Source organism: Hemicordylus capensis, chromosome 4 (assembly GCF_027244095.1).
Source record: "Hemicordylus capensis ecotype Gifberg chromosome 4, rHemCap1.1.pri, whole genome shotgun sequence".
NCBI lineage: Eukaryota > Metazoa > Chordata > Lepidosauria > Squamata > Cordylidae > Hemicordylus > Hemicordylus capensis.
The window spans coordinates 137,614,890-137,636,848 of NC_069660.1; the positions used below are offsets into that span (position 1 = coordinate 137,614,890).

A 21,959-nucleotide genomic window follows, 5' to 3' on the forward strand; every position below is an offset into this window, starting at 1 on the left:
TACAGTCACTTCAGGCTCGAGGTCGTTTCATACGACTCAAGCTATGATGTCGACGCAAACTGATCCGGAGCTACCTCTTGCACCAACCCCTCCGTCAAACCCACCATTTCCAGTGGAGCTCCAAAGTCCAGCTTCAATGTACACAGAGCATACAATGCGAGATACCCCATTGTCTGATGAACACTCTCCCATTCTGGAAGACCCAGCATGAGATTCGGACACAGACTTGCAAGCTACTGAGGCCCTATCAGACCTGTCTCTGGACAATGAGGTTCTTAAAAAGGCCTCTGATTCACCCAAAGAGGAACATTAAAATTATCACATCTTGATCTCCGATATGGCCAAGGACTTAGGCCTTCTCTTAAGGAAATCACTGATAACATCGAAGACCCCATTTATAAATTCTTGCAAATTGCAAAGACCTCCCAAACTACTGCATTACTTATGCTACCGGTACTGCTACAGGCCTCAAAACAAGCCTGGAAGAAACCATCTAATACGGCCCCCACTTCCAGGCAGCTTGAAAATATGTATAAGGTCAAAGAAGACTGTTGGAAATACCTTTTAAAATATCCACAACCTAACTCATTGATGGTTAACTATTCATCATCTTCCAGCATGGGTAAACAACATGCAGCCCTGATTGACAAGGAGGGCCGTAAGTTAGACAAAGGAAGATGTTTGTATTCAACCAGTACACTAGCAATGCATATTACTAACTACACTATATGTATGTCATGTTATCAACACTCGTTATGGGAGGAGCTTGTTGAAACCAAGACAGAAGATGTGCAGGCTAAAATCAAGGAGCTCCAGATCAGATCAGCTGATATTACTAGACAACAGATTAGCACGGCTCACCATCTGATGGACTGTGAGTCTAAGAACATGGCGGGATTGATAGCCTTGAGACACCATGCCTGGCTTCGCTCCTCCACATTGCAACGTGAGACTAGGGAGAAAACTGAGGACCTTCCCTTTGAGGGTGACGGTCTCTTCAGTTCTGAAACTGATTATACATTAGATAAATTGAAGAAATCAAAATTTGCAGGCTTAACGGCTCAATCTGGCAATCAGTCTAGGCTGAAGCCTTCCTATACACCTAACGCTCCCTATGGGAAGTATCAGTCTCAATACAAACCCACCAGGAGCGGAGCCAGACTGCCGGTGGCCTGTGTGCAGCGGTGGCCCCCTGGCCCCGCCCCGCTCATCTAACATCAGTGCCTGGCTAGCCATGCCCCCGCATCTGACGTCAGACGTGGGGGCGTGGTCTCGCAGGCAAAGAGATTAGAGAGGAGGAAGATTTCAGTTTTTAAAATCCCAGCGGAGGGAACGGGGCTGTTTGGGAAGCTGAGCTTGAGGGTTACACCCATCGGCTTAATTATAACTACATTCCTGCCCAGTAAAAAGCACCACACCGATCTTGTGTTCCCTTAGGGCATTCAAGCACACCAGCTTATTTGCACTCTCTCTTTCACTTTCTGCCTCGTGGTTTTTGTTTTTTCTTGTTCACTGTTTAATGTCTCCCCCGTTCTTTTGTGTGTAATTATTTAAATGGGAGATCAATGGCAGCTTTATGCTAATATTGCAGAACAAAGCGCACAGGGGCGGGGGAAGGAGACGAAGAAGGGAGAGGAGGGCAGCTTGGGAGGTGAATAGAAGGAGAAGCAGTATTGGTGGGGGTGGGGGAGGCAGACGGAGGACGCTCGCGGGCAGACACAACACTCTCTAGTTCCTGCAAACACAAAGGGCTCTCTCCCGAGGTCCTGCTCAGCCCGGGTAAAATACTCACGGGCAATGCAGCCATTGTTTCTTTGGAGCAAGGAACAAGAGCAGCAAAGCAATGACAAAGCTCCTCCACTCCATCTGAAGCAGCCAGCAATTGTGCAGGAAGGAAGCTGTTACTACAGCAAGCAGCCTTTGCGGGAGAGTCACGCCCCCGCGTCTGACATCAGACACAGGGGGCGTGTCTGGGGCTGCGCTTGCAGCTCCTGATTGGTGGGCGGCCTGTGTTCTTTGAATGCTTTCGCCCAATGGTGGCTCCACCCCTGGAACCCACTGATAAGCGAGACTTAAAGAAGTCTACAAGATTCCTGGGTAAACCCTACCAACATAGGGGGAAATCAACTATACAGCACCCTAAGCAGGATGAGAATTTGAAACAGAGTCTTTGATACCTCGGACATTCCTGCCCAAGTACCCATGATCTCTCAACATCTGGACAGTTGGAGACTCATAACTATGGATAAATGGGTACTTCCCATAATTCAATTGGGCTACGCCATACAATTTCATACCTGCCCTTGGTTCATGGGTATATGATCCACAACTCCTACCTCTGCTTTACAAGCTGAGTTGGAGTTGGAGACTCATAACTATGTTGGAGTTACAGTTGGAGACTCATAACTATGGATAAATGGGTACTTTCCATAATTCAATTGGGCTACGCCATACAATTTCATACCTGCCCTTGGTTCATGGGTATATGATCCACAACTCCTACCTATGCTTTACAAGCAGAAGCAATATCCCTTTTGGAAAGAGATGCGGTAGAACCTGCCCCCCTAACCATCCAAGAGAACGGGTTCTATTCCAGATATTTCCAAGTGCCAAAGAAGGATGGGGGCATTTGTCCTATCCTGGACCTCTGAACACTCAGCAAATGTGTACAGATGACCAAATTTTGCATGATCTTCATTGCATCCATAATTCAGCTTCTGGTGGGAGACAGATGGTTCATTGCCATCCATTTAAAGGACGCTTACTTTCATGCCCAGATCTGTCCAAAAGACAGAAAATACCTTCGTTTCACGGTCGGCCCTCTAGCTTATCAATACAAAGTCCTGCCCTTTGGGTTCTCTACCACCTCGAAGGTTTTTACCAAGGGGATGGCCGTGGTGATTGCTCATCTCCATCACCTTGGTCTGGAAATATAGCTGTACTTGGATGACTGGCTTTTGACAGCCCAGTTCAAGGACAAACTGGAGCGGGATTTGAATACCCTTCTGCCCGCTCTCAGCAATCTAGGCATCACTGTGAATTACAAGAAGTCAAAGATAACTTCTACATGGTCCATCGTGTTTTTAGGTGTGCTGTTGGATGCAAATGAACAAAATGTTTTCCTTCTGGAAGAACAGATGCTGAAACGTCTGCAACACGTAAACGTGGCCCTCATGACCCCTACGAGATACAAATTTTACTGGGCCTAATGGCCTCATGTACCACTGTGGTAGTTCATGCGAAACTATGCATGCACCCTCTGCAGCTTTGGTTTTTAAGGACTTTCAATCTCCTTTACAGATCCCCAAGGCAAATCGTTCGTAAAACACAGGTGGTCTGAAATTCTCTCTGGTGATGGTCCTTTCGGGAGAACCTGAACACTGGGATTCCCTTCCAGCCACGTTTTCCAGAGATGATTGTGACTTCAGATGCTTCCAACGCAGGGTGGGGAGCTCACTGCCTCACTTACAAGGTGAATGGGTCTTGGACCAACACCCAGAAACAACTTAACATAAATGTGCTAGAACTGCTGGGGTGCTTCCTCGGTTTGAAGGCCTTCAGAGCAACGTTACAGGGCAAAGTAGTACAACTTGTGATGGACAACACCACAGCCATTGCATACATGGACAATCAAGGGAGGACTGTTTTGTGTCCCTGTGCGGCTTGGCATTGAAGCTCTGGGATTGGTGCATCCAGCATGGGATTCATTCCATTGCAATCCACATCAAAGGAGTCGACAATGTGGAAACCGATTTGTTGAGTCACACTCTGCATCACTCAGACGCTCACGAATGCAGCGTGTCCATGACCTACCTGTTACCGATATTTCACACATGGGGGTTTCCACGAGTGGACTTATTTGCATCCGAGGAGAATGCAAGATGCAATCTGTTCTGTACAAGGGCAGGTATAGGCGCCGCCTCCATGGGTGATGCCTTTTCTTGTTCAGTGGAATGAGACCCTGTATTACATATTCCTACCCCTTCCCTTGATCCTGTGAGTCCTCAACAGGATTATCCATCAAAAGACAGACTGCATTCTGATTACACCAGACTGGCCATGTCAAGTCTGGTATCCTACTGTGTTGAGACTGTCCAGGGGCAGATACAAGCCACTACTGTCCATGCACCATGGCAGGTGTTGCACCCAGCCATCAAGATGCTGAAACTCACGACATGGAGAATCAAGTCACTGAACCCAGAAGCGATCCTCTTTAACTAGAACAAGCCTTCTATGAGGAAGATGTATGCTGCTAAGTGGAAACGCTTTATGTTTTATGTGTCAGCACTTTTTTTTTTCCACCTTCAAGGGCAATCATGTTACAGATATTGGAAACTTCTCTCTAGCCTGAAGCTGGCTGGTCTCTCTAATGCATCTATTAGGATCCACCTTGCTGCCATCTCCAGCTGTCATGGGAGAATATATGCCTCTACCATTTTCTACCACACCCTTTCCAGAATGTTTCTTAACAGCCTGGAGAACATATATCCACGTATGAGGATCCCGGCACTGCAATGGTAGCTGTTTCTAGTTCTGACAGGTCTCATGAAGATTCCATTTGAGCCTCTGGCTACTGTCCCTCTATAGTTCTTATCTATTAAAACAGCCTTTCTCATAGCTATCACCTCGGCCAAAAGAGTGGGGGCGTTCTTTGCCTTGAAGTACAGGTGAAGCTAATGCTCAAGCTCCTGCCCAGTCTGTGCCTTTGATGCAAAATGGTAGCTTCGCAAAAGAGAGGGCTGCTTCCAATTTTGCCATGGCATTGGTGAAATGCCATGAAACTCACTGGGTGACTCTAGGCCAGTCATGTATCTCTCAGCTTAACCTATCTCACAGTGTTGTTGTGAGAAGAAAAATAAGCATGTATACCACTATGAGCTCCTCGAAGGAAGAGTGAAATATAAATGTAAGTAAATAATGGTATGATTCCCTTTATGTCAGGTTCCATAAAGACAAAGTAGTCATGCATATGAACTTATCTTTTAATCTTAAAGTAAACACAAGTTTTCACATCAACCACAGACTGTAACCCACAGTCTGACTTAGAGCAATCTGTACACATGGATGTTGGCCAAGCATTGGCCTTCTATTCAGATAGGACTCGTCATTTTCGTAAAGATCATAGACTTTTTGTTTCCTATAGAAAGGACAAGAAAGGCATGCGAATCACTCACCAAGGTTTGTCACATTGCATTGTCCAGGCCATAGTTAGGCATACAAGTCTCAAGGCAAAGACCCACCTAAGGGTGTTAAGGCCTACTCTACAAGAGCAGTAGCATCCTCAGCAGCCAATCTATCAGGCGTCTCCACAACTGAGATTCGGAGCTGCGACTTGTTCTTCAGATCATCCCTTCATTAAACATGATGCGCTGGACCTGCAGTCCTTCAAGGATGCATGTTTTGGGAGGAGTGTCTTGAAGCAAGTTCTATCCTAACAGCGCATAAGGTAAGTCCAAGAAACCTTCCTCCTGTAGGAGATTGCTAATTGCCCAGTGGTGTGAATACACTGGGATCATGTCAAGGATAAACAGGTTGCTTACCTGTAACAGATTGTCCTTGAGTGATCCTAGGTATTCACACATCCCACCCAGTCTCCCCTCTTTCTTGGAGGTTGTGCTCTGGGCAACGTCTATGTTTTACTTACCTGTTCTCTCACATACCTCTCCAGTTCCACTTACAATGGTCGCTGACAACTGGCGGTTGTCCAGGAACTGAGGAGAGCAGCGTTCTGACTGCCTGTGTCGACGGATGCATGCGCGCCATGGGTGGAGTTGGGAGCGCTGTGCAAAGCTTGTGGAATCTTCCCGATTGGACTACTGCGCATGTGCGTATCTCCAGTGGTGTGAATACCTAGGATCACTCAAGGATAATCTGTTACAAGTTCAGCAAACTATTTTTACTATGTAGATTTGTTACTTTCCAAGTAACAAAGGGAAGATTAAACCTTTAACTTTACTTTTGAATATTTCTGAGGATGACCAGCAAGGTACTATGCGTTTAATACTATAAAAATTATCTGGGCTCATTATTGTGGGGAGGGGGGAAGCATTTACTCCAACAATTATACAGTGGTTAGTTAAGGTTTTGAAAGTTGCTGAAAATGTTAAACTAACCTATGAAGTTATTTGTAGGGATGGTTTGTTTATTCTGTTTTCTTTATATTTCTATTTGACTAAGGCCTAGTTCTCTATGTGGAAGGATATTTGTTTGTAGGAGTGTTCTACTGAGGACTGCCAGCCCTCCAGGATTGGCCTGAAGTCTCCAGGAATTGGCACCAATCTCCAGGTGACTATTGAAAGCTATTCTGAAGATGTTAATGCTTTGATATTTTGAAAATAGTATTGGAACAAAAATTGGAGGGAAACTTCCAGGGATAGCTCCAGTCATCGGTCAACTCTACCCCCACTTGCAGTCTTCATCCCAGACACAGGTTTACCACATCAGATTATGATCTGAAAGAAAAGAGGTCACATGAGAAACTGATTTAAGATGGTCAAGCTCACACTTCTGTGATGCAGGTCCTTGAAGCACCAGTGCCTCACTTGGTACTGCCACCTTTTGGACCCAGATTTTGCCAGACATTGGCCCTACCAAAAAACAAACCACCGCATACCTATTGGGGAACAGCCAGTGGAAAAGGAGATGTAGCAAATGAGTGGCAAAGAGAGGAAAGGTTAAGCATGTTCCTTACTGGAGAAATATATGGAACATAGCAGCACAGACCAGACATCTTCTAATACTTATTGCTTACTCACTGGGGAAAAAAACCAGTGCATAAAACTTAAGATTGTTGAAAACAAAGCAAAACCATGCACATCTTATCTAAGGGCTGTTGTTCAGTACCCTGGGGAAACAATACAGACCCAACCACTCACCCAGACCTTTGCTGCAAAATTGTAACTGCTCCCACTCCCTCAAATGGTCTTCCTTATTCGAAGTCTTCTGGGTATGGTTCTTAAAGAGACAAAACACAACATCCCAGCCCCTCGCCATGCTGCTTCTCTGCTGAAAATCACTTTGTTCTGAAACTGTTTTTCCTTAACAAAGCAACTGTGTTTTGGGGGTGTAATGGGTAGTTAGAGCTGAGATAGCTTTGAAAAAACATTAAACAAATTCATAGAGAAGAGTTTGAGCAATGATGGTTAGCCCTAATATCAAAATGGAAAGTCTAAGTTGCCATGGGAGCATCACAGGTGCAGAATGTATGCAAGTATTGAGTTATGTCACTATGTACTAGCTATGTTATAACTAGCCTGTGTAGCCTATATTATAGCAATGTGTGTAAGGAGAGATCTTCTAATCAAGTCTGAATGGTAATCCATGGATCATAGACTGATTGGCTGTGCCTTGTTGTCTGGCCAACCAACACTGCGAATGGAGCTCTGCTGGCTCTTAGTTTGGATTCCTGGGCTTTCTGCTTTGTGATGGGTGTTCGTTGGAGCACATTTCTGTAGTTAAATAAAGCTTCTCACCTAACAATCGTCCTTCCACATTCATACATAATCTTCAATAATCATGTATTGTGACTCTGATCCCCATCCTGCAGTACAAACCTCTTGCAAGCCCAGCCTCCAAGTGTAAGTGATCTGCATGTCTTGGAAGTAAAACAAACAAAACAAACAAAGTGTGGGGGGAAAGCTTTTGAAACGAATGGAAATTGTGGTTGTTTGAGTGGACACTGACTGGGATCCCCAGACGCCCAGGGCACTATGACCAAAGGTAGTATACCTCTGAATACTAGATGCTAGGATAAACAATGAGTAACGGCTGTGCTTATAAGGTTCCATAGGTATTCAGTCAGCTGGCCTGTGCTGCAATCCATCAGGGCTCTTCCAATGTTTATAACCTGTATCCTTAACCTGGATGAGAGACAGACATGGCTGGGAAAGGGAGCAGATTGGTTTGGGTAGTGTTTCCCTCTCCACTCTGTTGTCACTTGGTTTACCCAGGAGTTGTGTTGATGTGGTTTTTCTCCCTTTCTTGTGCACATGCACAAGCCCTGGTGAACCATGTAACAGCCACAGTGGAAGAAGAAAATACTGCCCTAATCAACTCCCTCCCTCCCTCTCCAACCCACTGTCTCCTTCCTCCAGGATCCTGAATGGAGTTGAACAGTACAAGTCCCACCAATTATGAGTGAAGGGACAGCAAAGAAGGGCAGAGGAGGGGAAACTACAGCTCAAATCCATTGATTCCTTTCCCCAGTCATTTCTTGATTCTGAGCATCTGCATCAAAACTTGATTGGGGCAATTCCTGTCTTGTCTAAGTGAAAACTGGATAGCACCCTGCCCTCACCATGGCACAAGTCTTCACTAATCTGTACATAAATCATTCAGGAGTGTGATGCACCCAGTGTGGGTTGAAAAGATAGAATGCATTCTTCTATTACCTCACAACTTTATTACTACATTCTGCTGCATGTATACACGTGGAAGCTGTACAGCAGCTCACGAAACAGATCACTATGTCATCATTTTTATGGCCATTTGTAGTGGCATGGTCAAAAAGACACTATTTATATGGTAAACCACTGCAAGCAAAAGTGTCAGTGGTTAAAATACAAGTTAAAAGAGCTACAGTGTGGTAAATGTTTTAAACTTTTCATTTTTGTTTTAACGAAAGTTTTACTTGGTTTTTATTCTGTTGTAAACCACCCAGAGACATAAGTTTTGGGCGGTATAAAAATATATAATAAAAAATATAAATAAACCATTCTCCCATATTTCTCTCACCCAAACTCCTCATGCTGCCATCCCTCCAAAAATATGGATTGGTTCCAAAACACCACCTTATATGGATGGCTAAGGGTTCTCTATGGCAGAATTGATTAAGTGCCGTCCAGTTGGTACTGACTCTTAGCGACCACATAGATAGATTCTCTCCAGGATTATCTGTCTTCAACTTGGCCTTTAAGGTCTCTCAGTGGTGTATTCATTGCTGTCGTAATCAAGTCCATCCACCATGCTGCTGGTTGTCCTCTTTCCTTCAACTTTCTCCAGCATCATGGACTTCTCAAGGGAGCTGGGTCTTTGCATAATGTGTCCAAAGTATGACAGTTTGAACCTGATCATTTGTGCCTCAAGTGAAAATTCTGGATTGATTTGTTCTATGATCCATTTGTTTGTTTTCCTGGCTGTCCATAGTATCCTCAAAAGTCTTCTCCCGCACCAAAGTTCAAAAGCGTCAATGCTTTTTCTATCTTGCTTCTTCAACATCCAGCTTTCGCATCCATAGAGTGTCATGGGAAAAACCGTTGTCCAAATGATTCTAATCTTTGTAGATATAGACATGTCACGGCATCTAAATATCCTTTCCAAGGCCTTCATTGCAATCCTACCAAGTGCTAGGCTGTGGCATATTTGACTATGGATGAGTATGGCAGAAAGCTGCCAGGATTTCTCTACAAGTGCAGTGAATGCACCAATGGATCAGGACCATTAATACTAACTGCCTATCCCTTTAAAACTACTTGCCTCCTTCTCTTTTCTCCTTTATGCCTGCATTTTAGTCCTTTCTCCAGTAAGCCTTAACCTGATTTATTGACAATTCAGATCTGAAGCTTAAACACCTCTACAGAAGATTCTTGTTATTATTGCTAGTTAGAATTTTATTGCTTTGCCTAATCACCTTTTCCTCTTCCTGTACCCCTTTATCCTTAAATAAATCTGAGTATATTGCACTTCCTCCACCTCCTCATTTTCCAGACCAAAACTTTGCTTAAATTGATATTGTGGTGGTCTGCTCCATATAGTCACTCTGATTCCCCACGTTAACCCAAAAGCCCAATTGGAATGTTTAGCCAGCACTGCAGAGCAGTTCCATTAACACCCCATCCCCCACCTGAGTAAGATATGTTCACTAGCTACTAGGCGCCAGCCATTACAATCAATTAATGCTCCCTTAAATGTCTCCTAACCCTTAGTATCAATTAAAGAAACATCAGGACCATTAAAGAAACTTCTTCAGTGCAACAAAACTAGAGATAAGGTCACCTTCATGCTTCACACAACAGTATTCTCATTACAATACCAGCAGAAGTACCAAGTGCTGTGCTTGTCTGACAAAACTGTTGATTCATGGAATATATACACAGTCTCAGCCCTAACCATAACCTTTATGCTCATGGTCTGTTTGACAGCAGCAATAGCAGTCCCTAAGACTGCTTTTACATATACCCTGGCTAGTCATCATCAAGCTAGCCTAAGCTTTGATAGAAACACATTGCCATGCCAATGGCTGACCCAGAACTATTCCAAGTGTGTCCTTCTGACACTTGATGCCCAGGAGTGGGCATAGCTAACAACTCAACAATAGAATCAGGGGCAGATCAACCTCTTTGCCGCCCATAGGCAGAGAGAATTTTGCCACTGCGGAGAGGGGGGCACGAGGGGAAATTCCCCCTTTCCCCTCTAAATATCGGCACTGCAGCAGCAGGATGGAGCGTGGTGTCGGTGGCTGGCTGCGGGTGTGTGTGTGGGGGTGAGCACAAGGAGGGAAGAGTGCCCCCCTTACCTTTTAAAGTTTCTAGAGCAGCAGTGGGCTGTCTCCGGCCCCGCCGCACTTCAGTAACATCCCATGCATGCCGTCACCTGACCTGGCTCACACCACTTGGGCTCCACCTCTGAAGCTGAGTGACCTCTCCTCTCCCCCCCTCTCTCTGGAGCCTGGGCCACGCCCCCTTTGCATCACAACACTCCAGCGTAGAAACATACTTGCTAAATGGACTGTCATGATTGTGTGGGTAAATCTCCTTACCCTCCTTACCCTCATTCCATGTTCTTGGTAGCTGCAGGAGTGTGCATGGTATGAACCTGATCCAAGTGATGAATATTTGTAGAAGTTGCAGCCAAGACCCAAATGGGGACATGGGAAGGACAGTTGTGGCACTTTTCTTGTGATGACCCATTATGTGTTTGCTTAATCCTGAGCCCCATGTTCTCTGCAGTAGTTTTATAGTCTGAGGGCTGATCTGTATTACTATTTTGTATGTGTTGAACTCAGTATGAACTGATTCTTTAATGGATTTGGGTACTGATCTTGTGAATGCTCTAACACATTTCTACACACCAACACATCCTATTCCATTACATACCATACCTTTCTGCATATACAAATAAGGTAGGTGTGTGTGTGTGTGTGTGTTTGTCTGTAGAAACAATAGATTGAAGGGGAAGAGACAGAAGGCAAAAGGTATTAATAGGCCAATAATGATATGAAGTTTATTTGAGGGGTGAAGTAAAACTTAATGGTTCATAAATAGTGAATCCATTATGTTTTTAATACTCAGGTTATATTAACACCATATAACAACTTTATAGTACCATTAGTACCACTTAATCCTGGGCTTATCTTAGAAATAAACACTCTATATTGTTTTCAGAATTAAATGGCCAAGTATATTTGTTAAGAAAAATAAATATTACCTATTATTGCATAGCTGGTTGGACATAAACAGTCTTCTCTTTGTTTAATGTCATTCTCTTAACACAAGACTTCTTAAAAGTTAATAAATTCATTATTTTTTAAAAGGCCATATCAAGGTGAAATCCTCATATCCTTCAGCAGTGGGATGGTTTGTCATGAAGCCATTTCTCACTCATCCTTGCTAATGACAGAGAATATGTTAAGACATAAAAACATGGTATGCTTTGTTAAATATTCATTTATAATTTGTATGCATTAACAAATCCTGTGGTAGTGTGAACGTTAATTTTCAAAAGACAAAGAAGAGATTCTCATGATCCACCAAAAGCGGGCTAAGGGAGCCTAGCCTGCTTTTGGGGGATCGTGTGCTGCTAAACGCTCCTAATTCCCCCTCCCCTTAGACGAGATTAGTGGAGCGAGCGTTCTAACCCCGTCTATTTGATCATGTATTGCCGTGGTGTGGCTCCACGCCATGGCAACACATGAGGAGACCCCCGCCAGGAGGCTGAAACAAGTCTCCCGGCCCTGGGGGTCTCTCCAAGATGCCCCCTGTGCTTGCATGAGGCATCCTGGAACTTCCGGGGGCCATGTGTCCACGATCCCCACAGCTCCCACCTGCTCCATGACGGAGCCGGAACCGGAGTTGTGTGGGCGGCCGATATGGCCACCCAGGGCTGTCTGGGGATCGTCTGCAGGGAGAGTGGACTAAGCCGGCTCTCCTCACAAACCCTCTTAAGGCGGGTCTCACTGATCGTGAGTCTCACCTCATAATATAATTGCTAACTTTTGATTTCAAAAATCCTGGTTTCTCAAGCTAGCTTTACCCTGAAGCTAGGGCAAGTGGAACTGAAGCAGAGCATGAGGGTCAGGTGTAGAGCAACTGTAATCCTGGCAGGTCAGATGTGGAGCCTGGAGGAATCTGGCAGGTTAGGGCAGAACCAGCATGGAATCTGCTGAGCCTAGAGTGACCAGATAGGTTGTGGGGTAGCAAGGGCTGATGTAAAGAGTTGGCATAGTTAGGCACCCTCAGAAGGTAGTGGGCAACTTAAAGAAGTCCCATTGCTGATGCTTGAGACTACCTCTCCACCCACCGTTTTTGTGTAGTGGTGGCAGAGCCAGTGTGGTGTAGCAATTAGAGTGCTGGACTAGGACGGGGGAGATCCAAGTTCAAATCCCCATGCAGCCATGATACTTGCTGGGTGACTCTGGGCCAGTCACTTCTCTCTCAGCCTAACCTACTTCACAGGGTTGTTGTGAGGAGAAACATGTATGTACTACACTGCTCTGGGCTCCTTGGAGGAAGAACGGAATATAAAATGTAAATAATAATAATAAGCAATGGAGGATACACATGCACATTCATTCCAAAGCAATGCCGGAATGCTATATGCAACAAAGCCCCCAAAGTAGCTGTCATTCAGCTCTGAGAGAACTATTATTCAGACAAGAGACAGGAACTACATTTCTCCATGACCAAGTAACAGGGCTTTAAAAAACCTAACCTACTTCACAGGGTTGTTGTGAGGAGAAACATGTATGTACTATACCGCTCTGGGCTCCTTGGAGGAAGAACGGAATATAAAATGTAAATAATAATAATAATAACAACAACAACAACCCCAGTGAGGCACTACCTTGGCGTGATTGTGGGGCTTGCGTGCTCTGAGGAAGGTGAGAGCTATGCCAGAGGTCCAACCATACTGGACAGGTCTTACCAGAGGAGCCAGACAAAGAGTGCCTCTCCCATCAACAATATGGTGAGATGTAACTTTAATAAATCTATACCGGATCGGTCGTCGCCCAGGTCAACAAGGACCGCACCAGGTGCTGGAGTCCCTGGACATCTGGTGGCAAGTGGGCAACAGGACTCAGGATCTTCTGTTGAGCAACCAGGGCTGGAGACTGCAAGGTTACTGGAAGAAACGTCGCTTAACCAAAAAAAACAACAAAAAACGAAAAATGCCAAGGAAATAATGATCTGCCATTACAAGTCTAGTCCAACTAGAAGAGGTTATTTAAAAAGAATGTACCAAATTTGGAAAGAGAAGCATCCAGATACAGAAATAACAGAACAAAGGCTAGCAGACCAGAGAAGATTCATAATAAGAAATAAAGTATTCGCAGGAGTTGAGCTAGAAGAACTGCAAAGAGCAACACAGGCTCAAGATATGGAAGAAGAATTACCACCAACTGAAGCAGTTGCTCAGGCGCAGGTGGAGGAGGTGCTGGAAATAGAGGATGCCACTGTTGCCGAACTGTTTCAAAATCAAAACCAGGCAACCTCCCCTTTGCCTTCACCTCAAAAACTCGAATGCCGTTTAACAGAAAAGCAACAAGAACTAAAGCAAAGAATAACTGAGCACATGAACAAACAACCACCAGGGTTCGACTTCCAGCTCTAAAAACAGTTGCCAAAAACAACTTACTCAGGCATTAAAAGATGTCAGTGCTGCACTTGCAGAAATAACAACCAATAATTTGCAAGAAACAAACCAACTAATGTACAGTGCAGCAACAATAACAACACAAGAGCTCAGATATAAGATCAGTGGACCTGTAAAAAAAGAAAGCAGTACATCACCTAAATGGAAGGTTAGATTAGAAAATAAAATCTCCAGGCTCAGATCAGATGCTAGTAAATTGAAAGATATGAAAGACAAGAAGCTGAAGAATGAAAACACCAAACAGTATCTGATCCAAAAATACCACCTAGATTAAGGAAAATTAGAGAAGTCCTGGAAATAATAAAGCAGCAAATAACAGCAGTGTCAAAGCGGATTAGCAGATACGAAGCCAGAATCACACCACACAGGCAGAATCTCCAATTCCAGTGAAATCAGAGACGTTTCTACCAAAGCATAGAAGGAGAAACTGCAAGAAACGTAGAAACACCAAATAAAGAAGAAACAGTGCAATTCTGGGGGAAATTATGGGACAATCCAATAGATTATAATAAAAAAGCAGGCTGGATGAAAGAGGTCGAAAAATGTAACCAACAAATGCAAGATCTAATAATAACACCAGAATTGATAAGTGAAAGAGCAAAGAAAATTAAAAATTGGACTGAGCCAGGCGATGATGAACTGCATGGCTTTTGGCTTAAACACCTAACAAGCCTTCATGAACAACTAGTTGTATGGAAAGTCCCAGTCAGAAATTGAATCACTGCTAAACACTGTCCATATATTCAGTAGCGATATAGTAATGGAGTTTGGACTAGACAAGTGTGCTGCATTAATAATAAAAAGAGGAAAAATAACAAAAACAGAAGGAATGGAACTACCCAATGGAAGCAAGATCAAGAACCTGGAAGAGAAAGAACATTACAAATACTTGGGCATTCTTCAGGCTGATAACATCGCACACACTGAAGTTAAAAGAAAAATTGGAAGTGAATACATCAGGAGAGTTAGAAAAATCCTCAAGTCCAAACTCAATGGCGGGAACACCATACAAGCCATAAACACCTGGGCTATACCTGTTATCAGATACAGTGCAGGAATAATAGACTGGACCCAGGCAGAGCTAGAGACGCTAGATCGTAAGACCAGGAAAATCATGACCATCAATCATGCTCTGCACCCCCGCAGTGATGTCGATAGGCTATACCTCCCTTGCAGCTCAGGTGGAAGAGGAATGCTGCAAGTCCATCAAACAGTAGAGGAGGAGAAAAGAGGCCTTGAAGAATGTATCAAGGACAGTGAAGAAGATGCACTTCAAATGGTCAAGAACGTGAAACTATTCAGCACCAATGAAACAAAGCAGGCCTACAAGAAAGAACAAGTCAAGAACCGAGCAGAAAAATGGAAAAATAAGCCCCTGCATGGTCAATATTTGCACAATATATATCAGAATATCAGACATCACCAAGACCTGGCAATGGCTTAAGAATGGTTACTTGAAGAAAGAAACAGAGGGTTTAATACTGGCTGCACAAGAACAGGCACTAAGAACAAATGCAATAAGAGCAAAAGTCGAAAAATCCACAACAAACAGCAAGTGTCCCCTTTGTAAAGAAGCAGATGAAACAGTGGACCACCTAATCAGCTGTTGTAAAAAGATCGCACAGACTGACTACAAACAAAGGCATGACAAGGTAGCAGGGGTAATACACTGGAACATCTGCAAAAAATACAAGCTACCTGTAGCCAAGAATTGGTGGGACCATCAAATTGAAAAAGTGGTCGAAAATGAAGATGTAAAAATATTATGGGACTTCCGACTACAAACAGACAAACATCTGCCACACAATACACCAGATATAACTGTAGTCGAGAAGAAAGAAAAACAAGTTAAAATAATAGACATAGTAATACCAGGGGATAGCAGAATAGAAGAAAAAGAAATAGAAAAAAATCACCAAATACAAAGATCTACAAATTGAAATTGAAAGTCTGTGGCAGAAAAAGACCAAAATAATCCCAGTGGTAATTGGCGCCCTGGGTGCAGTTCCAAAAGACCTTGAAGAGCACCTCAACACCATAGGGGCCACAGAAATCACCATCAGCCAATTACAAAAAGCAGCTTTACTGGGAACAGCCTATATTCTGCGACAATATCTATAACAATTGACAATAAAATTCAGCCACCCCAGGTCCTTGGGAAGGACTCGATGTCTGGATAAAACAAACCAGTCAATAACACCTGTCTGACTATGTAAACAAGAAATAATAATAATAATAAAAAACAAATAATAATAATATTTCATGGATCTCTAGGATAGGAAGCGGTCCATGGAGGATAGTTTGCAGAGAGCCCTCTGAAACCTGGAGCCATCCCTGAGGGTTACTTGGCAGAATCTGAAATTTAATTATGTTTAGATCCAAATATTGATCAGCTGTCAGAAAAGCCAGTTTCACTAGTTGGGCCAGTAAAACACTGGTAAGATTTTGGAACCCTAATGTATAACACGTACTAAAGCTTATTAGAAAAATATATACATACATGCAAGATGACAATCAATATTTGATGCTTTCTATTTGCTGTGGAAGGTTAACTAGAATGCACCCAAATGTTTTTCATTATCCTGCTTTAATTATTCTAAAGAGTACTGCATTGGTGTTGATTTCCATAATTAAGTTCTGCCTTCAGGTCATTATACAATAAATGCCTGCTTGGGGAGATAGCCCTTTCTGTGATGATTAATGATAACTTAGCTCCCCCAAATGCTATGATAATTCTGTCACTTATTGTCTTAAATCTTCTCATCAGTACAACATGGTAACTGCAAGAATTTGTTAGTAATTAAGATTAAACTTTGACTTTCTAAAACCTTTAGTTGCAAGGTTTAGTGACAGTGGATCTTTGTTTCACCATGTAGTCTCTTAAAACCAAGAATGGCCATATTCGTCCGCTTGGGTGGCCAAGCTGCTTGAGGGCCTTCCACCATCATATTACCACTGTCTATCATGATCCCTGGCAGGGGAGGGTCCAGGCCTTCTGAACGTAATGACTCTTTAGGTGCCTCGGTAAAATGGCCGGATACCTCAAAGGCCTCTGTGAGAATACAAAGTTCTATGGGGCATCTCTTTGTTTAGCCCTGGGAGGTGTTCCAGTCAGGTTGGAACTTGGAAGTTTAGTCTAACCAGTGCCATTCCCTGAGTGACATCACCTTACACTGCTCAAGCCTGCTACAACCAGGACAGGGACCAGATGCAGCCAGGCCCATAGCTAGCCTAAAGGTTTAGGGACAACTGCCAAAAAAGTAGGGGAGCCAGCTTATCTTGCCCCATCAGTCCTAAGTGCAAGCTACATTGATATTGATTGATGGTTCAGTTTTGATACCACCTTTCATAAGACGCCCCAAGGCAGTTTATACAAGTTAAAATACAATAAAGCTTCATTAAAAGTACATTTAAAACCTTAATATCAGTTAAACAGTAAAAACCATAGCACACACCCACCCATGAAACAAGACCTAGGCAGGAAAGCTGAGAGACCAGGCAATCCCTAAGGGATAAAAGCCTGAACAAATGAAAAGTTCTTTAGTTGTTCTTTAAAAGCAGCCACAGATGTCAAAGAGCGGGCATTCATTGAGAGAGCATTCCAGTCTAGAGTCTGGAGCCAAGAACAGAGAAGGCTCTGTTCTGCGTGCAGAGCAGTTTAGCCTCTCTCAACATCAGCACATGGAACAAAGGCTCCAACCTTGTTGGGTGGGCAGAAAGTCTTGGGAGCAGGCGGTCCTTCAGGTATCCAGGACCCACACAGTTAAGGGCTTTGAAGGTAATAACCAGTACCTTGAATTGGATCTGGAAACAAATTAGCAGCCAGTGCAGCTCTTTTAAAATAGATGTAAGATGTTCTGAGTGGGCAGTTTCAGAGAGAACCCTGGCAGCTGCATTTTGCACCAACTGAAGTTTCTGAATATTCTTCAAGGGCAGCCCCACTTTTCTAATTAGGAAATGGCATTGCAGTAATCCAGCCATGACATGACTAAGGCATGGGGTAACCATGGCAGATTTGCCTTCTCAAGAAAGGAATGCAGGTGGAACACTAGCCAAAGCTGTGCAAAGGCACCCCTGGCTACCGCCTCCATCTGAGCATCCAAAAGCAGAGTCGGGTCCAGAAAGACATCCAAGCTGCGCACTTGTTATTTCAAGGGGAGTACAACCCCTTCCAGAGTTGGTTGAATCACCCTTTTCCAATCGGCTTTTCTACTGACCAGCAGCACCTCCATCTTGTCTGGATTTAATTTAATTATTTAAAAATTATTCGTTTGTAAAAATTTAGGTGGGGCACAGAAAAATTAAGAAGGGACCAGGCCCACTCCAGTAGCTATGGTTTGGATGTAGCCCAGTGACTGCCAGTTGACTATCCTTAAATAAACTCTGCAATATACAGGAAGGAGTTTGATTGTCCTGTCCCCTAACTCTGAGTGTGTGTTGCATTTCCATTTGTGATGCTCTTCAATTAGCACTTTGTAAACTGAAATGTAAGCACCGTATAAGAGGACTGAGCATGACAGAGGAGTGATTTGTATTATAGAAGACTGGGAACATTCCCAATCAACCGTGTAAAAACAGTTCATTAAAATGTTTATGTGCTTGGCTGGTTAATGCAAAGAAAGCTTTATTGCTGCCTTTTAAAAACCTTGGCAACTTTTGGGCTGAAGTTAGATTTGTGCATAGATAATAATTTAGACATCTGCTTAATCCCAGAGAGGCTCACAAAAATGAATAAGAACAACTTCACAGGTTTATATTATTATTTTACTTTAAATAAAGATGTAACTGAATATGGATTTTCACAGTTATTGATTTTGCCTAATTAGAAAAAGGCTATCAGGCCCTATAAACCAGGGTTGGAGCCAGTTTTTGTGACCCCTTATCATGGACAAGAATCTTCCCTCTTCTAGAAAAAAAAATGTGTGAGTCACCCACTTGCAAAATATTTAATTCACCATAGCTTTTAAGTCTCTTGGGCAAAAGGAGATATATTGTACCATGTAAATATCACTTTTATGAACACTGAGTTGATGTTTTCTGTGCACTATCCACTACAATTCCAAGATCTCTTACCCACAGCCAAGTTAGTCAGGTCTGACCCTGTCAGTGAAGCTAGGATTTTTTTGATCCAAGGTGCATCACTTTACACTTTAGTTGTGTTGAATTTCATTTGTCACTTGATTGTCTGTTCACCCAGTTTGGAGGTATCCTGTTGGTGCTCTTCACAATCTGTTTGTGATTTCATCATCATGAATAACCTTTGATGACAACCATAAACGTGGCTCTATCATTGCCAGTCTCTGATTCCAGATAATTTATGAATGATTTAAATAGCACTGGCTCCAGTACAAACTCTTGGGAGAATCACATTGTTTACTTCCTCCATTTATTCTTATCCTATCTCTGCCTCTATATCCTTTATCTTTGCTTCCTGTTTTTTAACCAGTTGCCAATCCATAGGAAGATCCATCCTCTTATCCTATGACTGCTATGTTTATTCAGGAACCTTTCGTGAAAGCTACTGAAAGTTGCAATATATACCATAATGTCTCCCAGCCAATCCCTATCTATTTGTTTATTGTGGCTTCTGTTTCCACAAGAAGGCTATTCACATGAGTGGGTGGGTGTGTGGGAAGGAGGGAAAACAGGGTCCAACTTGCCTTCCCCCAGAGATGAGCAAGAAAATGTTACTGGGAGTGCAGCTCATGCTCCCAGGCAGTCCACGCTGATCCACGCAGCATGGATCCTCTGAGGCTGGGTCAAGGTGCTGGCCTTCAGATATCCCACAATGCTCCAAGCAATGAGCGCAGTGCTCTAGGCACCCATTGCTGAGTATGCTTGGGCTGCGTGCAGCCCGAGCATAAACATGGCCCTGTACCTGGAGTAAAGGGCGCACTCATGCCCTTTAACCCCAGGTAGAAGCCCTTTAACCCGGGCACACAATCCAGACTCAATCCTAGCGCTGCACACAAGTAGCCCTAGCCAGGTAGGGTTTCCCTAACCTGGGTAGGGCTGCTCATGTGCATAGCCTTAAATTGCATTGATTCTCCCTAACAAAGCTTGTTCTACTGTAGGTTTAACGATTCTAGCTTTAATTATGCTTTTCACTAATTTATAGGGAACCAAAGTTCGTTTTATGGGTCTATAATTTCCTGGACCTCCCTTGGATTTTGAATACAGGCGGTCCTATTTTCCCATGGTCCTGGCACCGGTGGTTTCGTGTATCTGCGGTTGGGTCATAGGGACTGAGTTTCTTTATTTGCGGGGCAAAAACAGGGTTATTTTCACCTATGCACAGTTCTAGAGTGGCTGGGAATGACTTCTGATGTCATTTTCTGCTGCCATTTTGTAGTGCTGAGCCATTTGGGGGCTCTTTTCTCGGAAAAAATGCTAAAAAAAAGAACAAAAATCAGAGAGTTTGGAAATTGTGGCGGCATTGCTGGAGAGCAAGGAACTTACTTCTGCTCCCCCTTGCTTTTTCTTGTGATTTTCAGCACACTTCAGTGTGCCTAGTAACCTAATCTCCCAATCCTCATAGGGTTAAGTTCTCTTTAGTCATGGTTTTGTTATCCACGGAATTGAATCCCTGCGAGGGCCACCAGTATTTACATAGGTTATATTCCAGTCCAACATTTGAGTTCTGTAATAATTCTTTAAGGTGCATGTTGTTCAACCTTGGAGACTTGTTAATTTTTGGTTTGTTGATTAGTCCTACAATTTCATCCCTTGTCACCTCTATTTGACTTAGTTTTTTAGATGCACTAAAACTGTGAAGCAAACCTGTGGTTCCAGTGTGGATATCTCTTTAGCAACCACGGTGAAGACTGATGCAAAAAACTGAGTTGTCTTCCTGTCTCCTTCCACTTATTCTTTGGCATCATTGTAGTCTATTGGTCCTATTCCCTCCCTGATTGGCTTCCAGCTTTGGGGATATTTAATGGCATTTTCAGCTCCTGTTTATGTTTTTATCAATAGGATGCACAAATTTACTCTTTGCTTACCTTATTGTCAACTTACTTTTGTTTTGCCAGAGTTAGGTTGTAAGCTGAGAGTAAGGCAAGCAAAGAACAAATATAAGGAGACATTGATAAACCTTCATGTTTTTTGTCTACCTTTGAGACTTTCACATTTTATATCCCGCTCTTCTTCCAAGGAGCCCAGAGCAGTGTACTACATACTTAAGTTTCTCCTTACAACAACCCTGTGAAATAGGTTAGACTGAGAGAGAAGTGACTGGCCCAGAGTCACCCAGCTAGTATCATGGCTGAATGGGGATTTGAACTCAGGTCTCCCCAGTCCTAGTCCAGCACTCTAACCATTACACCACACTGGCTCTTCTCCCATTCTCAGACAAATTATCTGTAAATGGCAGAGATGTGTACAAATAACTGTGAGTGCAAAAAAAGCTCATGAAAGGTTACCTTCCTCACTTCTTCCACACAGTGGCCCCTTGCCTCTTTAAAATTCTCGCTTGATGTTTGATCCTGCAGAAGGAGTACTATGTATGGAAGGTATGGAAGGCTGCAGAAAGAGGAGGGAACTTCAGAGGCACATTCTATGAGTTTCCTGTGCTTGTAGTTCTTTGGATGCAAGCCAAAGTGTTTTCTTACAGCAACAACACACTTCAAAAATGTGAGTTGGGTGTGAGAAAGAGTTATTCATTGTGCCCTCAGACTTTGCTCTGGTTCTGTGAGCAGCAAGTCACTTCTGAAATCATGCCATCTTCTGAGCCACACATGCAAAAGTAATCTCACAACACACAAAACCTGTTCAGGCAATTTTTGTTGAACATACAAATATTCGAGTGGAGGAGAGTTTGCTTGCTATGCTGTAGTCCAAGACAGTGATAGCAGCGAAACTTAACCATAGTTTCAAAAGAACTTAAAATAAAGGAAGCTTTAAAAGTGTTTGTTGCCAGACAAAGCATCAAGTTTCTAAATGACCACTCTCTTCCCATCCTCCTTGAATGAACATGGACCATCAATTTCCTCATAAGGTGAAGGGAATGTAAAGCAGTGGTTTAGCATCCTATACATTACCTTGTGTTTATGGTTACAAATAGAGCACTTATGTGCATTGACCCATGTCTC

At 43.3% G+C, this 21,959-nt stretch overlaps 2 long non-coding RNA genes across 2 annotated transcripts in view; one reads left to right on the forward strand and one right to left on the reverse strand.

Annotated features, from left to right (window-relative positions):
* Nucleotides 1–4,968: 4,968 nt before the first annotated feature.
* On the reverse strand, nucleotides 4,969–7,257 carry LOC128324072 (uncharacterized). The gene is made up of 2 exons (XR_008306622.1): nucleotides 6,876–7,257; nucleotides 4,969–6,452 (listed from the first exon to the last, which is right to left on the reverse strand). It is a non-coding gene; the product is annotated as an uncharacterized LOC128324072 (long non-coding RNA).
* A 216-nt stretch (nucleotides 7,258–7,473) lies between these two features.
* LOC128324073 (uncharacterized) overlaps nucleotides 7,474–21,959 on the forward strand; it is a 41,537-nt gene continuing 27,051 nt past the window's right edge. Inside the window, exon 1 of the long non-coding RNA XR_008306624.1 lies at nucleotides 7,474–7,577. This is a non-coding gene — a long non-coding RNA (uncharacterized LOC128324073). The remainder of the gene's footprint in view (nucleotides 7,578–21,959) is intronic.